This window comes from Astatotilapia calliptera, chromosome 10, assembly GCF_900246225.1.
Source record: "Astatotilapia calliptera chromosome 10, fAstCal1.2, whole genome shotgun sequence".
Taxonomy (NCBI): Eukaryota; Metazoa; Chordata; class Actinopteri; order Cichliformes; family Cichlidae; genus Astatotilapia; species Astatotilapia calliptera.
In genome coordinates, this window is record NC_039311.1 from 11,299,242 (window position 1) to 11,316,431 (window position 17,190).

The 17,190-nt window shown below is 44.5% G+C and overlaps 1 long non-coding RNA gene across 7 annotated transcripts; it reads right to left on the reverse strand.

Moving 5' to 3' along the window:
• Window positions 1-416: 416 nt before the first annotated feature.
• Window positions 417-16,868, reverse strand: LOC113030785 (uncharacterized). Of its 7 annotated transcripts, none has more exons than XR_003273652.1 (13): window positions 16,439-16,868; window positions 12,571-12,688; window positions 12,254-12,461; window positions 10,877-11,275; window positions 6,115-6,232; window positions 5,798-6,005; window positions 4,421-4,819; window positions 4,121-4,273; window positions 3,529-3,696; window positions 3,215-3,363; window positions 2,737-2,967; window positions 2,494-2,654; window positions 417-2,053 (listed from the first exon to the last, which is right to left on the reverse strand). It is a non-coding gene; the product is annotated as an uncharacterized LOC113030785 (long non-coding RNA). The 7 variants fall into 7 exon arrangements; XR_003273653.1 differs by having other exon boundaries at window positions 16,615-16,636; XR_003273651.1 differs by lacking the exon at window positions 16,439-16,868 and having other exon boundaries at window positions 417-1,405; window positions 1,984-2,053; window positions 12,571-12,902.
• Window positions 16,869-17,190: the final 322 nt, after the last annotated feature.

Here is a 17,190-nt window from a genome sequence, read left to right on the forward strand (position 1 = left end):
TGTCTTTACCCTGCCTGTAAGAAAACAAAGAAAAGACTAACATTAGAAACAGCCACCAACCAATCCCTTTTACTCCACCGCCCAAAGACCAGTGAGAAACACTAGCTAGTATTAACTTGGAATCAAAGTCCACTAATCCCCAGGCTCCCAGCATAACATACAGTCCAGCACAAACTCCACAAACTGTCTTGCTTCAGCTGACTTTCCTTCACCTTCTCTCCAGAGAATCTGTTGTGCTCTTTTCACCACGAAGCCACACTCCTGCTCACTGATCCTCACCTCTTTTTAACCTAGTCTCAGCAACTTTGTCCCATAGCTTGCACATCCTTTCCACCTCCATCTTTCTTCCCAGGCTTCCTTAAAAGCCAGCCTAAGAAATACGATTTTATAATTGCCCAATAAATTAAACTGCCATTTTCAAAAGTGTTATCATCCAAATTCATGCAGCGTGGCTAAATTAAGAATGAATTACAAACCCTAGCTTCCTTGCTAATATGATTAACAGCGAAATACTATCATAGTGGAGGTGTCAAATTACTGCTAAAATAGCTCATGTGAACCCTGATACTGAACTATGTATTTATCAAAACAAATGATCTGATATTACAAAGAAAACTAATTATTGCTTTTTACAGTATTAGCCCAGAGTGATGTAAGGCAGGGTGGTTAGTCAGCCGTAGCTTTTTCACATCTTAATCAATGTTGTTGTCAAGTGTGTCTCGTATACACTATTATCTCAGTCACAGTACAGCATCTATGAATCAAAGTAGATACACAGTAATGCAAAACAGCAGGCAGTCATGTTTGTGTCGTCACTGTTTTGACTGAGGCTAGCTCATACATGGAATGCAAGAAAATGCTGCATGTGTGTGCAGATCCATGCACTGCTTAAGCTTCCCTAGTTTAACAAATGGTGAGAAACAAACAGAAGTTTCAGCATTTGCTGCATTGCCAACATTTTTAAAGATGCTTTTGTCCCCCCGCTGTACCTCCTCCTTCTCACTGAGGCTTCGAGACAAACCGTTCTGCTGCTGCAAGGCCATTGATACTGTTTTATAGATCTCTGGACCCTGTAGACGAGCGCAACCACAGAAAATAAATCACAGGAATAAAATGTGAATGATATTGCCTACACTGGACAGCAAAACCCAGGTGAGGATTATCTAATGCCAAATTTTCCAAACAATGAAAAAATCGTGTCCTTTTTCTCCCCATGTATAGTGTAGAGGTCAGCGAATGCCGCTCGGATCTGCTGCACAGCTTGAGGCTGGTCTGGGAAGAACCTCTCCAGGACTCCAGGTCTGGCGAGCACTTGCTGAACCTTCTTGGAACCAGCCAGGTAAGCCCTGATATCTGGACACTTCACAGCTCGAGAGCGCTCCATCAGACGACGAGCATCCCAGCTCTGCAATTGAAAACAGACAATGAATTCTCTGCTTGCAAGCACACCAACCAGCAGAGCGTGACAATAGTTGGTTTATATTCCGCTGAGATTTGACAGACAGAGACAGAAGAATGAAGGACAACAACACAGAGTCACGCTATCAAGGAGAACTTGGACGCTAGATTCAGCAGTTTGGCTTGAAACTTGCAAACTGTTTTAACTTGTTATGTCCGATAACTTTTCCTTCCAGGCTGCTCGGCAGTTTTCTTTCACTTGTTTCCTGTTCCTGCCAGCAGAATGCACACACAGCTGCAGTAACTACACACAATGTTGCAGAGAACATGGAGCAGCAACAAACATGTGTTGGTCTCTAATCACCCATTCAAACTGACATAGCGACAGAGGTCTGTTGTCACTTATATCAGCCAATCAGGGCTAGACTTGGTGTTGCTAAGCAGGGAAAGAAATAAACTCAATGATAATGACGTTCCAGTTTCTCATGAATACGAATCACTTTAAGCAAGTCTGCAGGTTTCATTTTAGTGTTTTTAATTAAACTCTTTGATGTAATCATCCTGAGTGCAAATCAAAAGTTGGACCTGTTCAGAAGTGTAGTTGTCAGGCATGTAACCGTTCCTGAAATACACCACGGTGACCTGTTTGCTGTCCCTGAAGTGAAAGTGACACAAAAGACACATTAATCCATGTCGACACACAGCGACCTCCACTTCCTGGAAGTCTCTCGTGCTGCTGTCCACTGGGAATCCCCATGGTGCCTCTTCCCAGTGTCTATGACATGTAACAAATATAATAAAATAGCAAGGAATTATAAAGTAAATGACAAGATTTTCCATTTAGTTTAATTTAACAGTAGTCATTTTGCAGAAGACAGACATTTGGTTACTATAGTAAAAACTATTATGTCAAATTAACCAAAAAGAAAAAGAGTCAACAAATGCAGACACTTGGCTGTCTTCAGCAACAAAAACACCATCAAAAAAGTCACAGTCATCAGAGCAACATCGGAGAAACAATAAAGTCTAACCATGGAAGGTATATAGAAACATATGCATAAAAACACAAAAACAAATAACATCAACAATGAGCACCTTTAGTTTTGCTGAAAGTGATATAGCTTTCTGTTCCCATCAACTGAAAGCGCCAACATTTCAGGTGAGCATGCTGGGCAGCTGAAGCTGACATCACAGCACAGCTGCTCTTCCTCATCAAGAAAGCTGTGCTGCACTGCATCGCTGTTGGCATGCCCAGTCTGTACGTACAGAAATATAACAGAGAAATAAATATTTGCATCTGCTTATTGAAAAACAATATCAAAGAAATACTTCACTCACCCTTCCCCCACACTTAGTACCACACTCCAACAGTTTTGCAAAAGCTTCCCTGGAGAATCATGGAGAAAATACTTTTAGTTCCTGGAAAGAGCTCAAGGGTCTAAGTGTAAAGAGTAGACATGTTGACAGATGCTGGCCAATATCCACTCCTAATCAGGTCCTTTAACTCAGGGCTGCACTGCTGCTGGCATGTTTGACATCTGTATGTCGCCTGGTGCACATCATAACGTTCTTGGACCAAAAAGAAAAATAAACAACATGACTAATAAATCACTGCCTTCACAAATGACTTCTATTAATGCAATACCATGTTCTGATTGTACAGCAAGGGCAGAAAACATGCTTCATCACACTATGTTCAAATCCATCACCCTAACCTAAATAGCAGGTTGCTGTTTACTATTAATGTTGATTAAAATCACTATTTTTCCTGCTGACACTGTGAAGTTGACTCTACATAAAACTACTGATACAGTACCTTGAGTCGGAGCCTGAGGCTGGGATCAGACAGCAGATGAATGCAGCGCTCCGTAACATCCTTAGTGATGCTGAGGTGGGAGGGAAGCTCTGCTTTCACATCAGGACTACCAATATCTTCCACATCCTCACACTCAGTGGGAGGGACCTCTGCAATGGCAGCACATGTACAGTTAGACCGCCAGTTTAGCAGTGAGGTTCAGATTTCTATGACTCTTAATTACAATGATCCATCTCCTCTACACTCTGAATCTAATCTCACCACCACTACAACCTATAGCTTATATTCCACTGGCCCGTAGACAGACCTATTACCTCGGTCTTCAGTGTCATCATCCTCTATTCCAAAGCTCTCTGCCAGTTCTTTCTGTTTGCAGTAATTCAGCAGGAATTGGCCAATGCTGAGGACTTCCTGGTCACTGGAGCTTTGCCTGGAGCTGGCAGACTTACTGGTCCCGCTACAAGTGGAAGGAAACCACCTCGCTAAAGGAAAAACAAGACAACAATATGAACATAGGCTTGGTTACAATAAAATAAGTCAGTTGATCAAAATCAGTGTGACACAGACAATGATGTTTTTGGAAAGAGCCCATTAGTGACATTTAATTTATACATTTTTACTGTGAGGGCTTGTAAAACTTCTGTATGAATATTATTATGAATATTAATTCTACAACAGAAAACGACTCAGCATTTAAACCATCACGATGTATTAAATGTTTCCAAAGACACTGATAATTTGATAACAAGCAAAGTTATATATCCTGAAATGTACTCATTGATAGAAACTTTGAAAGGCAACACAGAAAAATGCGGTAGAGAATGCCTTGAGTCACATTTTCTTCCTTATCCTCTTTGACTCCCAGTATACGTGAGACTCAAGCTGACATCACTGTTGAAATCTTACCCAGTGCCTCCATGAGCGCGTGCAGCACGGAGCAGAAAAGAGCAGCTGTGTGCTCGTAGCTGAGATCCAGAGCCGTCAGCACATCCTGAACGATGTCCCCGACCACGGGCTGCAGTCAGAGTGAGTCAACATAACTGTCAACACCCGTGGAGCCTGGCCAACAAGACAGGATTACAATGAAATACAGTAAAAGCTCAGGGACGCACAGGCTTAAGCAGACAAAGAAGGAAATCGGGTAAACCCTCCAGCACTCATTTCTGTGTCCATTTTGGGCTAAAAACAAAAACACCTCATAACTACCTGTGGATGCTGGCTGAGCCTCTGAAGGTTGAGTGATATGTCATTAAGCAGGTAGTCAGAGTTCTCATTGATCAGTTCCTTGAGGGAAGTGTATCCACAGGCCTTACTGATGTCCTACATGGAGCTCAGCGCCGCCTGGCTCACCAGCAGTGTCTCCTCACCAGCTTTCTCCAGCACAGGATACAGCGAGGCCATCAACAAGGCACAGAAATTGCGGCCCACTGGCTGAGCACAGCAGGCGATTCCCCCGAGTTGGATGCACAGCTGACAGATGTTGCTGTTGAGCTAATGGATCATGGATGCAGATGTTGATGATGAAGGAATCACTTGGAGAGAGCTTGTATTTGAGTTGCTGGCATCACTGTTGTATATCGAGGGGAGTCTGGATGGACCGAGCAGCTACGCAAAGAGACAAAACCTGTGTTAAAGCACTGCTTTCTAACCACTTTTACACATGCACTGCAGCTCTGAAGTTTTCAAGATATTGTCCATGCACGTGAGAACGCAAATGTCTGACACAGTTAGATCAAACATTAAACAGCCTTTAGCCTTCCTGCTCCTGAGTGAAAGCCTGTATTATATCTGACTGTGCTCATGTGGGGATAAGACAGATTAGCCTTTTCTCAAAGTGAAGAGTGGGGGCCAATTTAGGATCTTCACTCAAATTTAAAATACAAGGGAAACTGATGTATTTCCTTAAATAAACAAAAACCACACAAGCGCTTATAAAATGCTCATCCTACCCAGTCATATGCAAAGTGTTAGAATCAACGTGTGATCCACCTGCCACTAAGAGATATTATTTCTCTTTGGTAGATGGAAAAAATGGAATCAAACTCACTGTCAGTAGCTACAACAGCACATTTGTTATAATATGATGAATCAAGCATTTAGATATTAAATAGTATTGAGGGAGACAGGATCAAATACAGTGGGGCAAAAAAGTATTTAGTCAGCCACCAATTGTGCACGTTCTCCCACTTAAAAATATGAGAGAGGCCTGTCATTTTCATCATAGGTATACCTCTAACTTGTCCGAGTTTTAAAGAACTGATTTGCAAATTATGGTGGAAAAGAAGTATTTGGTCACCTCATTTTTTGCCCCACTGCGTAATATACAAAGATATTTGTGGCAACTCGATGTGCTTTGTCCACTTTTATTATCGGATTGCTCTGTTAACCAAAGGGAATACCTCAGTTTATTGTATGTTTGACTATAATTTACAAAAAGACTAAAGCATCATTTCTTATCTTTTCTACAATAACTATCAAATGAACAAATGGAGAGTGCTCGCTCAAGTCATGGATCAAGTGACTTAAAGGGCCGTTTTCAAAGAAAACTAAAAGTGTATAAGCAACCAAGGAAGTGAGTCCTACCTGGCCACTGGACAACATTCAGTGACAGTGCACTTGCTGGCATCTCCGGTGGGCAGAGCCCTGATTCAGTAGGGTGAATAAGGGATCTTGTCTCCTCCGTACTTAATGAGAGTGGTGTATCTGTCAGTCATGTCTGGCACATAAAACACCAGGTAGGTCCCATCATGGCTGTCACAGATATCTGCTTCTTGGGCTTCCCCTCTGGGTCCTTCAGGAGAAAACAAAAACTGTTACCTAAATATCAATGCTTTGAATACATTATTGTGTGCTCCACGTTCATGCACTCACAGTGATCTGCACTGCCAGCAGTCCCTCACCTGCATCTTTGGCATCAATGGTGACCTTCACTGGCAGAGAGGTGGGCGCTCCAGTGGTGTTAAGGCCGGATCCACTTGCACGCACCTTGCTGGTATCATGGGTGGGCAGCACCTTCACCTTGTAAGGGCGGACCAAAGGGGAGAGAAGACAACTGGCTGTGGAATACAGTCTCACAAATGAAAGGAGCCTTATTTACAGAACCGAGTAAACCACGCAAAGAGTTTTCCATTTTCAAAGCTGGCCAGAGTGGAACACTGTAACATGTAACACCTAGAAGGTTCAGATGGCTGCAGTACTTTGCTCATTTGGATCAAATGTTTGGGGGGAAAATGTAATTAAATCAAGTGATTGTAATGCTGTTACTTCCGTTGTGTAGTTAACCATCTATCATTTTAGATGTTTCATTAGCAGCCTGATGAAATTAGCTGTGTAGTTAGCCGACTTCTGCCATCCAAACAGATGAGGTGAATTATGCAGATCACTAGCACAGTACACAGATGACCACTTCTTATTCCAGCCAGACTTCAGGTACTTCATTCGAATCATGCAGTAACAACAAAGATTTATTACTACTGGCTTTTTAAATTGTGCTTCTTCTGTTCTAGAAAAACAGAAACATGTGATCACAGGGTTTTGTTTTTTTCAATGACATTTGTGTTGGTTGTGTCGGTTGCAGGCAAACATTTATCATAATGGTTAGATATTAGGAAATAGCTTAAAATGTGTGCATATTTAACTTGTTGCACTGCCGTAGTGTTACCTGCGTGGGATCTCCTCATGAGCATATGACTGTACCCTGGATGATGATATGTGAGGAGCTTGAACTTGATTCGCTAACAGAAACTCATTTGGCTAGCTTAGCGCACATGTCTTGTGGCAAGATATATGCACTTAAATGTTTTAAGTCATTGGCTGTTCTGCCAAATTGCCACCAACCTGCAACTTTGTGAGCTGACTGTTTCGCGATTTTTGTGTTTTAGACAACAAAAAGAAAAGAAAAAGATGTACAGATCCAGGCTTTTCCTTTACTGTGGTAGTCGCATAGAATGACGTCACTGACACTGGTTTAATATGAAAACAAACTTTGCAAAAAAAAGAAAGAAGAAGAAGTGAGTCGGCGTGTCATCTTTATCGAGCACCATACATGTTTTGCCTCACATTAAAATTATTATTTTGCCTTTTCAAAAATCATTTATATTCAGACAAGTCAAATATAGCAAATTTGTACGGCTTACACGGCGGCCAGGTGGCGCAGAACACCTGCCGGCCCCTGGCAACTTGAAGCACAGACAGGCCCTGGTTCGAGCCTCGGCTCGAACACACTCACTGAGTTCAGGTCCTATCTGTGTCTTCAGTCTGCTAGGGGGATTCCTGGGCTGCGCAGGGAATCCCAATACTTTTTTTTTCTTTTCTTTTTTGGGCTGTTGGGGCCTGTATTTACAAAGCTGGGACTATCTCCGTTGTCATGGCTACCAAGAACAACGCCAGCTTGGGGGAGAGCGGAGAGCCCATAAGCAAACACTCATTCATCCTTTCTCCTCTTTCGTTTCACAGCTGCTGCGGTGGGAAACGCTGGGACTTGTGTGGCTATGCAGTTTTTGCATTGTTGGCAACTTTTAAGGACCAGCCTTGAATTTTACACATTTGATAAGTGAAGCCTGGATATATAGTGAAGAGAGCTGGGATAATCTGGACAGAATCTGCAGGCTGCATCTCCAAATCACAAGTGGCTTTAGATCTGACTCTTACAGACAGGCATGCATGTCTTAGGGTGATTACACACTAACACATTGTGATTAATCACACACATTTGTATACATTTTATTAACAAGATAATAAAAAAAAACATTATACAAAATGTGTTTTTGTGACAGGCCGCTAGTAACAAAGTGCTCTCAAGGTTAAATACACATACCGGTAGACATTGAGGGCTAGCAGGAGGGACCATGCGCTTACCTGCTGCTCTCTGGCAGGTAGCTCCATGCCCTCCTGGGTTTTAAATGCACCTTAGAACACACATGCATCAACACTACAATGAGCGGGTGGAGGGAGGTTTGGAGTCTTCTCTCACCCCCATTCTCTGCGACCTGCTGGAGCGGGGGGGGGGGGCTAGGAGGAGGAGGAGTTGGCCGTCCGACTGCGGTCTGGGGTGTGGGGCCTCCCTGCTGCTGCGGAGTCGGGGCGGTCTGCCTCCCCCCACCGCAGGGAAAAGGGTAATACCACCTGGGTCTGGGTGCAGTTCCCCCTCCAGGGGCAAGGGTACCTAGACCCGGTTTGTAGGGTACGCTTGGGGAGTGTGATCGTGTGTACAGCGTCTCTTTATGTCTGTCTCCACGTTGGTTGAGTGTGGAGTAAGTGCATATGAGAGCATGAGGGTGGGAATGGATGTTTGTTTATGTGTGTGCCTGTATTTCTGTGTCTATATGTCAGGTTGGGTGTCAGGCGCCACCTCTCTGGGGACATCTCAGGCCCTCCAAGGTTTGGAGGCCTATCTCCCCCTACCACCACTTCCCCTGCCAGTGGCGGACTCCCTCAGACATCGGTGCGTTGGTGGTTCTTTGTGTCCGGGGATGGGCGTCCAGGTACACAGCGGCTCACTCCTTGGCGGCCGCTTATCGGGGCCTGGAGCCTGGGGCTCGCTCGGGCCACTTCGGAGGTGGGGTGCCCCCGGCCTCTCGGCCTGGGGCTCGGTCACTCAGGCACGGCTGGCTGCCGGCGGAGCTCACGGGCGCGTCACTGCAACTCCCCCTGGCTTCTGCTCCGCGGCTGCTGAGTGAGCCCTCATCTGGGACTCTCCTCAGCTCTTTCTGGGACAGTGGCGCGGCTGCCCCTCTGTTGGTCTTCCTTGGTCTCTTGTGTTCTGGGGGCCTCTGGATGTCTGGAGTTTTGATCTCCTCCATACCTGCTTCATGCCCTGGAGGACGGGGCTGTGGCCCCCCCACACCCTCTAGCAGATCATTACATGAAGGAACCTTTTTAAAAAAAACAAGCGCATCCATGCTCACAGGTGTACACATGGGTGATCACACCCACAAACTACACCCTTTTTGGCTCCTACCTCAAAGCACACTGTGTTCTGTTGATCTTATGTGCTGCACAATAATGTTTAATATTTAGTATTTACTGTCATATTCCCATATATCATTGTGATGCTGTTTATTCTATTACTCTTGTTCTCTTCTGCTTGTTTTCTTTTTTCTTTCTCAGCAGGTGATCCAGGTGATCGATATATGCATTTTTGATTTCTTTTTTTTTTCTGCTCATTCTGTTGGTTTTTGTTTTTTGCCCTTCTCCCCCGTCCCTCTTCTCAGCTGTTTCTCTTTCCCTCTTTCTTTCTCCCCTTCTTTCCCCCAGTCAAGTCTGTCCCGTATTCAGCAAGTGAAAATAAAATAAACAATAAAAGGTGAATCAAATGGACCATTACGGCAAGGCTGGGATGGTCAATTTGGTAAAGTAAATCCGTTGGGCATCTTTCTTTGCCTTTATACAACAATTCTGATGGTAAAAGAGCCAAACGGGACAGGCAAAAAAAAAAGAAAAAAAGAAAAAAAAGAAGTGGCTTTAGATCTGACTCTTACAGACAGGCATGCATGTCTCAGGGTGATTACACACTAACACATTGTGATTAATCACACACATTTGTATACATTTTATTAACAAGATAATAAAAAAAAAAACATTATACAAAATGTGTTTTTGTGACAGGCCGCTAGTAACAAAGTGCTCAAAGATTTCAAATTGGTTCTTTCCCAAGTTTTCTGTTATGTGTACACATATTCCTTGAATTAGGTGCTTTTTAATTCTCCAATAATGGTCAGTGCAAAGTGTTTACACAAACAAACAAACAAACAAACAAGTCTTTACACAAACAAACAAAGAAAAAACATTACTGAGAAAATGGTCAGGTACAAGAACTGGATTAAAAAGGATTGGAAAAAACAGATAATGTCCAATGAAATACTTTAGCGTGTGGCTCATGACTTTTGCACAGTACTGTAAATGTTATTAATAATGAAAGATATAAAGATGTAGCTTTCCCATTTTTAAAAAATTCCCATACACATTATTCTTTTCTTCTAGTGAAGGTGCCTCCTCCTTCAGACCTTAGGATAACTAATTTCTCAGACAGTGACATCACGGTGCGCTGGGAAGCTGCAGATGATGATGATGTTTCTTACCTCATTAAGCGGATCTCCCTAAGTGGAGGCGACCTGAGGCAGGTGGGGAAGAACTATTGAGTTGTTGGAGTACATATTATGAAATAAAAAATACAATATCTCAATAAACTGTTGTCCTGTGTCTTAAGGAGTATCAGATATCACTGTCTGCACTCTATGGAGATGGAGCTCAGAGTGAAGCTGTGGCCGTACGCTATAGCACCTGTGAGTCACACATTTTAACTATATCAGCTGCTGGTGGGAGCAGGCTCTCATGGATCTTTCTGGATATTTGCAGCGGGGACATGCTGGGGTCATTTTGGAGCAGGTTAATTTGTGTGCGCCACGTGTCATAATCAGTTTTGTTGTTAGGTCTGGGAACCTTACCGGAGAAGGTACGGAGTCTAACCTGGGACTGGATGTGTTTGACATCTTGCCTTCGTACGATATGCTCTACCACGACCTTCTGAATGTCAGGTGGATTCAAATCACTTACTGAAAGGGACGCACAGGCTTAAGCAGACAAAGAAGGAAATCGGGTAAACCCTCCAGCACTCATTTCTGTGTCCATTCTGGGCTAAAAACAAAAACACCTCATAACTACCTGTGGATGCTGGCTGAGCCTCTGAAGGTTGAGTGATATGTCATTAAGCAGGTAGTCAGAGTTCTCATTGATCAGTTCCTTGAGGGAAGTGTATCCACAGGCCTTACTGATGTCCTACATGGAGCTCAGCGCCGCCTGGCTCACCAGCAGTGTCTCCTCACCAGCTTTCTCCAGCACAGGATACAGCGAGGCCATCAACAAGGCACAGAAATTGCGGCCCACTGGCTGAGCACAGCAGGCGATTCCCCCGAGTTGGATGCACAGCTGACAGATGTTGCTGTTGAGCTAATGGATCATGGATGCAGATGTTGATGATGAAGGAATCACTTGGAGAGAGCTTGTATTTGAGTTGCTGGCATCACTGTTGTATATCGAGGGGAGTCTGGATGGACCGAGCAGCTACGCAAAGAGACAAAACCTGTGTTAAAGCACTGCTTTCTAACCACTTTTACACATGCACTGCAGCTCTGAAGTTTTCAAGATATTGTCCATGCACGTGAGAACGCAAATGTCTGACACAGTTAGATCAAACATTAAACAGCCTTTAGCCTTCCTGCTCCTGAGTGAAAGCCTGTATTATATCTGACTGTGCTCATGTGGGGATAAGACAGATTAGCCTTTTCTCAAAGTGAAGAGTGGGGGCCAATTTAGGATCTTCACTCAAATTTAAAATACAAGGGAAACTGATGTATTTCCTTAAATAAACAAAAACCACACAAGCGCTTATAAAATGCTCATCCTACCCAGTCATATGCAAAGTGTTAGAATCAACGTGTGATCCACCTGCCACTAAGAGATATTATTTCTCTTTGGTAGATGGAAAAAATGGAATCAAACTCACTGTCAGTAGCTACAACAGCACATTTGTTATAATATGATGAATCAAGCATTTAGATATTAAATAGTATTGAGGGAGACAGGATCAAATACAGTGGGGCAAAAAAGTATTTAGTCAGCCACCATTTGTGCACGTTCTCCCACTTAAAAATATGAGAGAGGCCTGTCATTTTCATCATAGGTATACCTCTAACTTGTCCGAGTTTTAAAGAACTGATTTGCAAATTATGGTGGAAAAGAAGTATTTGGTCACCTCATTTTTTGCCCCACTGCGTAATATACAAAGATATTTGTGGCAACTCGATGTGCTTTGTCCACTTTTATTATCGGATTGCTCTGTTAACCAAAGGGAATACCTCAGTTTATTGTATGTTTGACTATAATTTACAAAAAGACTAAAGCATCATTTCTTATCTTTTCTACAATAACTATCAAATGAACAAATGGAGAGTGCTCGCTCAAGTCATGGATCAAGTGACTTAAAGGGCCGTTTTCAAAGAAAACTAAAAGTGTATAAGCAACCAAGGAAGTGAGTCCTACCTGGCCACTGGACAACATTCAGTGACAGTGCACTTGCTGGCATCTCCGGTGGGCAGAGCCCTGATTCAGTAGGGTGAATAAGGGATCTTGTCTCCTCCGTACTTAATGAGAGTGGTGTATCTGTCAGTCATGTCTGGCACATAAAACACCAGGTAGGTCCCATCATGGCTGTCACAGATATCTGCTTCTTGGGCTTCCCCTCTGGGTCCTTCAGGAGAAAACAAAAACTGTTACCTAAATATCAATGCTTTGAATACATTATTGTGTGCTCCACGTTCATGCACTCACAGTGATCTGCACTGCCAGCAGTCCCTCACCTGCATCTTTGGCATCAATGGTGACCTTCACTGGCAGAGAGGTGGGCGCTCCAGTGGTGTTAAGGCCGGATCCACTTGCACGCACCTTGCTGGTATCATGGGTGGGCAGCACCTTCACCTTGTAAGGGCGGACCAAAGGGGAGAGAAGACAACTGGCTGTGGAATACAGTCTCACAAATGAAAGGAGCCTTATTTACAGAACCGAGTAAACCACGCAAAGAGTTTTCCATTTTCAAAGCTGGCCAGAGTGGAACACTGTAACATGTAACACCTAGAAGGTTCAGATGGGCCAATCTGTCCTTGGCCCACGCTGTGGTACCGGCCTGCTTCAAATCCACCTCCATCGTCCCGATACCCAAAAACTCCAACCCATCTTGCCTCAATGACTACCGCCCAGTAGCACTCACCCCCATCATCACTAAATGCTTAGAGCAGCTGGTCCTAGCACACTTCAAATCCTCTCTCCCCCCCACCCTGGACCCCCACCAATTCGCATGCCGCCAGAACAGGAGCACAGAGGATGCAGTCTCTATCGCACTGCACTCTGTCCTCTCACACCTGGACAACAACAACACCTACGCCAGAATGCTGTTTATAGACTTCAGTTCAGCATTCAATACAATCCACCTCTCACAACTCATCAGGACACTGACAGACCTGGGTATCAGTTCCCTCATCTGCAAATGGTTACTGGACTTCCTGACCAACCGCCCCCAACATGTCCGGCTGGATAACCGCTGTTCATCTACAATCACAATGAACACCGGTGTACCACAAGGCTGTGTGATGAGCCCTTTTCTCTACTCCCTCTTCACCCACGACTGCAGACCTGCTGATGGTTCCAACACCATCATTAAGTTTGCAGATGACACCACGGTGATTGGCCTCATCAGTGACAACGATGAGGCCGCCTACAGGGAGGAGGTGGATCGTCTGGCTGAGTGGTGCGACACAAACAACCTGCTGCTTAACACTGAGAAGACCAAGGAGCTCATCGTGGACTACAGGAGGAATGCTGACCCACATCCACCCATCCACATTAAGGGGACGGCTGTGGAGCATGTGAGCAGCTTCAAGTTCCTGGGAGTCCACATCTCCGAGGATCTCACCTGGACGACCAACTGCTCCAAGCTGGTCAAGAAGGCTCACCAGCGCCTCTTCTTCTTGAGGACTCTGAGGAAGAACCACCTGTCCTGAGACATCCTGGTGAACTTCTATCGTTGCACCATCGAGAGCATCCTGACCAACTGTATAACAGTCTGGTACGGGAACTGCTCTGCCTCGGACCGGAAGGCGTTGCAGAGGGTCGTGAAAACTGCCCAGCGCATCGCCGGAGCACCACTTCCTGCCATGAAAGACATCTACAGGAAGCGGTGTCTGAAAAGGGCTGGGAAAATCATCAAAGACCCCAGTCACCCATCACACGGACTCTTCACCCTCCTTCCCTCTTGGAGGCGCCACAGGAGCCTCCGGACTAAGACCACCAGGTACCGGAACAGCTTCTTCCCCACAGCTGTCAGACTCCTGAACTCTGCCTCCTGACATCTGACCCACGTTAAAACATGGACACACACCCACAATGGACAACTGTACCCTCAAACACACAATAATAACATGGACTGAACCACCACTCACAACCACTAGCACTTTATATAGCCTCTGTAGAAACTATCTACACCCTCACTTATCTTAACTGCACTACTGTATAGCTCTGTGTAAATAATCATTCTGTACATTCGATAATTTTTAATCCTACAACTGTTTACAACTTGCATAGTTCCCATTTCTGTATAGCTGTATATCTCAGATTTCTGTAAAGTTATTTATTTCATATTCTGTATAGTTTTTCATATTTATATCCTGTTCATAGCCTGTACATACTTATAGTTATAGAACATTCACAACATACTTCATACCGTGTACATTATAACATACCATAATAGACCCATTTCTGTAATATACTTACATATCTATACTATTGCTAATATATATTGTAATATATCTATATCACTAAAGCACTTCTGGATGGATGCAAACTGCATTTCGTTGCCCTGTACCTGTGCATGTGCAATGACAATAAAGTTGAATTCTATTCTATTCTATGGCTGCAGTACTTTGCTAATTTGGATCAAAAGTTTGGGGGGGGGAAATGTAATTAAATCAAGTGATTGTAATGCTGTTACTTCCGTTGTGTAGTTAACCATCTATCATTTTAGATGTTTCATTAGCAGCCTGATGAAATTAGCTGTGTAGTTGTTACACCCCGGCCTAGGCAACCGGAGTGCAACACGAAAAAAAGTAAAAATAAAGAAAAAAAAACACACACAAAAAACCCCACTAAAGCTCACCACCAAAATCCCAAAACGAAAGTATTGCCCAAGTCTAGTATCCTGCAGCCCTCTAAGCATTCTGGCACAACCAAACCACAGCAAAAAAAAAAGACTTTCAAAGTAAAACAGGAAACACAACAGTCACGCCAAAACAAAACGCCTAAAACAATACACTGCCAACGCCGAACCGTAACATACGCCCCCACCCAAAAAAACAAACATTTAAAACATACAACCCCAACGAAAAATGTTTGTTCCATGTCCAGCCCATACGGCACCGGCCGCCGAGCCGCAGGCGACGCTGATGGCTGGACGGGTCCTCCAGTGGAAGCGAAGACAGACGAAAGGCTGGAGCGGACCCACGGGTCCTCCAGCGAAGACAGACGAGCAGCTCACTAGCTGCAAAAACAGACACGCAGCCCACCAGCTGCAGAAGGCTGGAGCGGTCCCTCGGATCCTCCAGCGAAGACAAACGAGCAGCCCACCAGCTGCAAACACGGACACGCAGCCCACCAGCTGCAAACACGGACACGCAGCCCACCAGCTGCAAACACGGACACGCAGCCCACCAGCTGCAAACACGGACACGCAGCCCACCAGCTGCAGAAGGCTGGAGCGGTCCCTCGGATCCTCCAGCGAAGACAAACGAGCAGCCCACCAGCTGCAAACACGGACACGCAGCCCACCAGCTGCAAACACGGACACGCAGCCCACCAGCCGCAAACACGGACACGCAGCCCACCAGCCGCAAACACGGACACGCAGCCCACCAGCCGCAAACACGGACACGCAGCCCACCAGCTGCAGAAGGCTGGAGCGGTCCCCTCCAGCGAAGACAGACGGAGGCTGAAGCGGTCCTCGGACCCTCCAGCGAAGACAGAAGGCCGAAGCTGTCCCTCCTTCGGACCCTCCAGCGATCCCGGACGAGCCCCCATATGTTACACCCCGGCCTAGGCAACCGGAGTGCAACACGAAAAAAAGTAAAAATAAAGAAAAAAAAACACACACAAAAAACCCCACTAAAGCTCACCACCAAAATCCCAAAACGAAAGTATTGCCCAAGTCTAGTATCCTGCAGCCCTCTAAGCATTCTGGCACAACCAAACCACAGCAAAAAAAAAAGACTTTCAAAGTAAAACAGGAAACACAACAGTCACGCCAAAACAAAACGCCTAAAACAATACACTGCCAACGCCGAACCGTAACAGTAGTTAGCCGACTTCTGCCATCCAAACAGATGAGGTGAATTATGCAGATCACTAGCACAGTACACAGATGACCACTTCTTATTCCAGCCAGACTTCAGGTACTTCATTCGAATCATGCAGTAACAACAAAGATTTATTACTACTGGCTTTTTAAATTGTGCTTCTTCTGTTCTAGAAAAACAGAAACATGTGATCACAGGGTTTTGTTTTTTTCAATGACATTTGTGTTGGTTGTGTCGGTTGCAGGCAAACATTTATCATAATGGTTAGATATTAGGAAATAGCTTAAAATGTGTGCATATTTAACTTGTTGCACTGCCGTAGTGTTACCTGCGTGGGATCTCCTCATGAGCATATGACTGTACCCTGGATGATGATATGTGAGGAGCTTGAACTTGATTCGCTAACAGAAACTAATTTGGCTAGCTTAGCGCACATGTCTTGTGGCAAGATATATGCACTTAAATGTTTTAAGTCATTGGCTGTTCTGCCAAATTGCCACCAACCTGCAACTTTGTGAGCTGACTGCGATTTTTGTGTTTTATACAACAAAAATAAAAGAAAAAGATGTACAGATCCAGGCTTTTCCTTTACTGTGGTAGTCGCATAGAATGACGTCACTGACACTGGTTTAATATGAAAACAAACTTTGCAAAAAAAAGAAAGAAGAAGAAGTGAGTCGGCGTGTCATCTTTATCGAGCACCATACATGTTTTGCCTCACATTAAAATTATTATTTTTCCTTTTCAAAAATAATTTATATTCAGAGAAGTCAAATATAGCAAATATAGTATATATAGTACAGCTTACACGGCCGGCAGGTGGCGCAGAACACTTGCCCGCTCCTGGCAACTTGAAGCACAGACAGGCGCTGGTTCGAGTCGAGGCTCGAACACTTACACACTCACTCACACACTCACTGACTTCAAATCCTCTCTGTGTCTTCAGTCTGCTAGGGGGATTCCTGGTCTGCGCAGGGAATCCCAATCCTTTTTTTTTTCTTTTCTTTTTTGGGCTGTTGGGGCCTGTATTTACAAAGCTGGGACTATCTCCGTTGTCATGGCTACCAAGAACAACGCCAG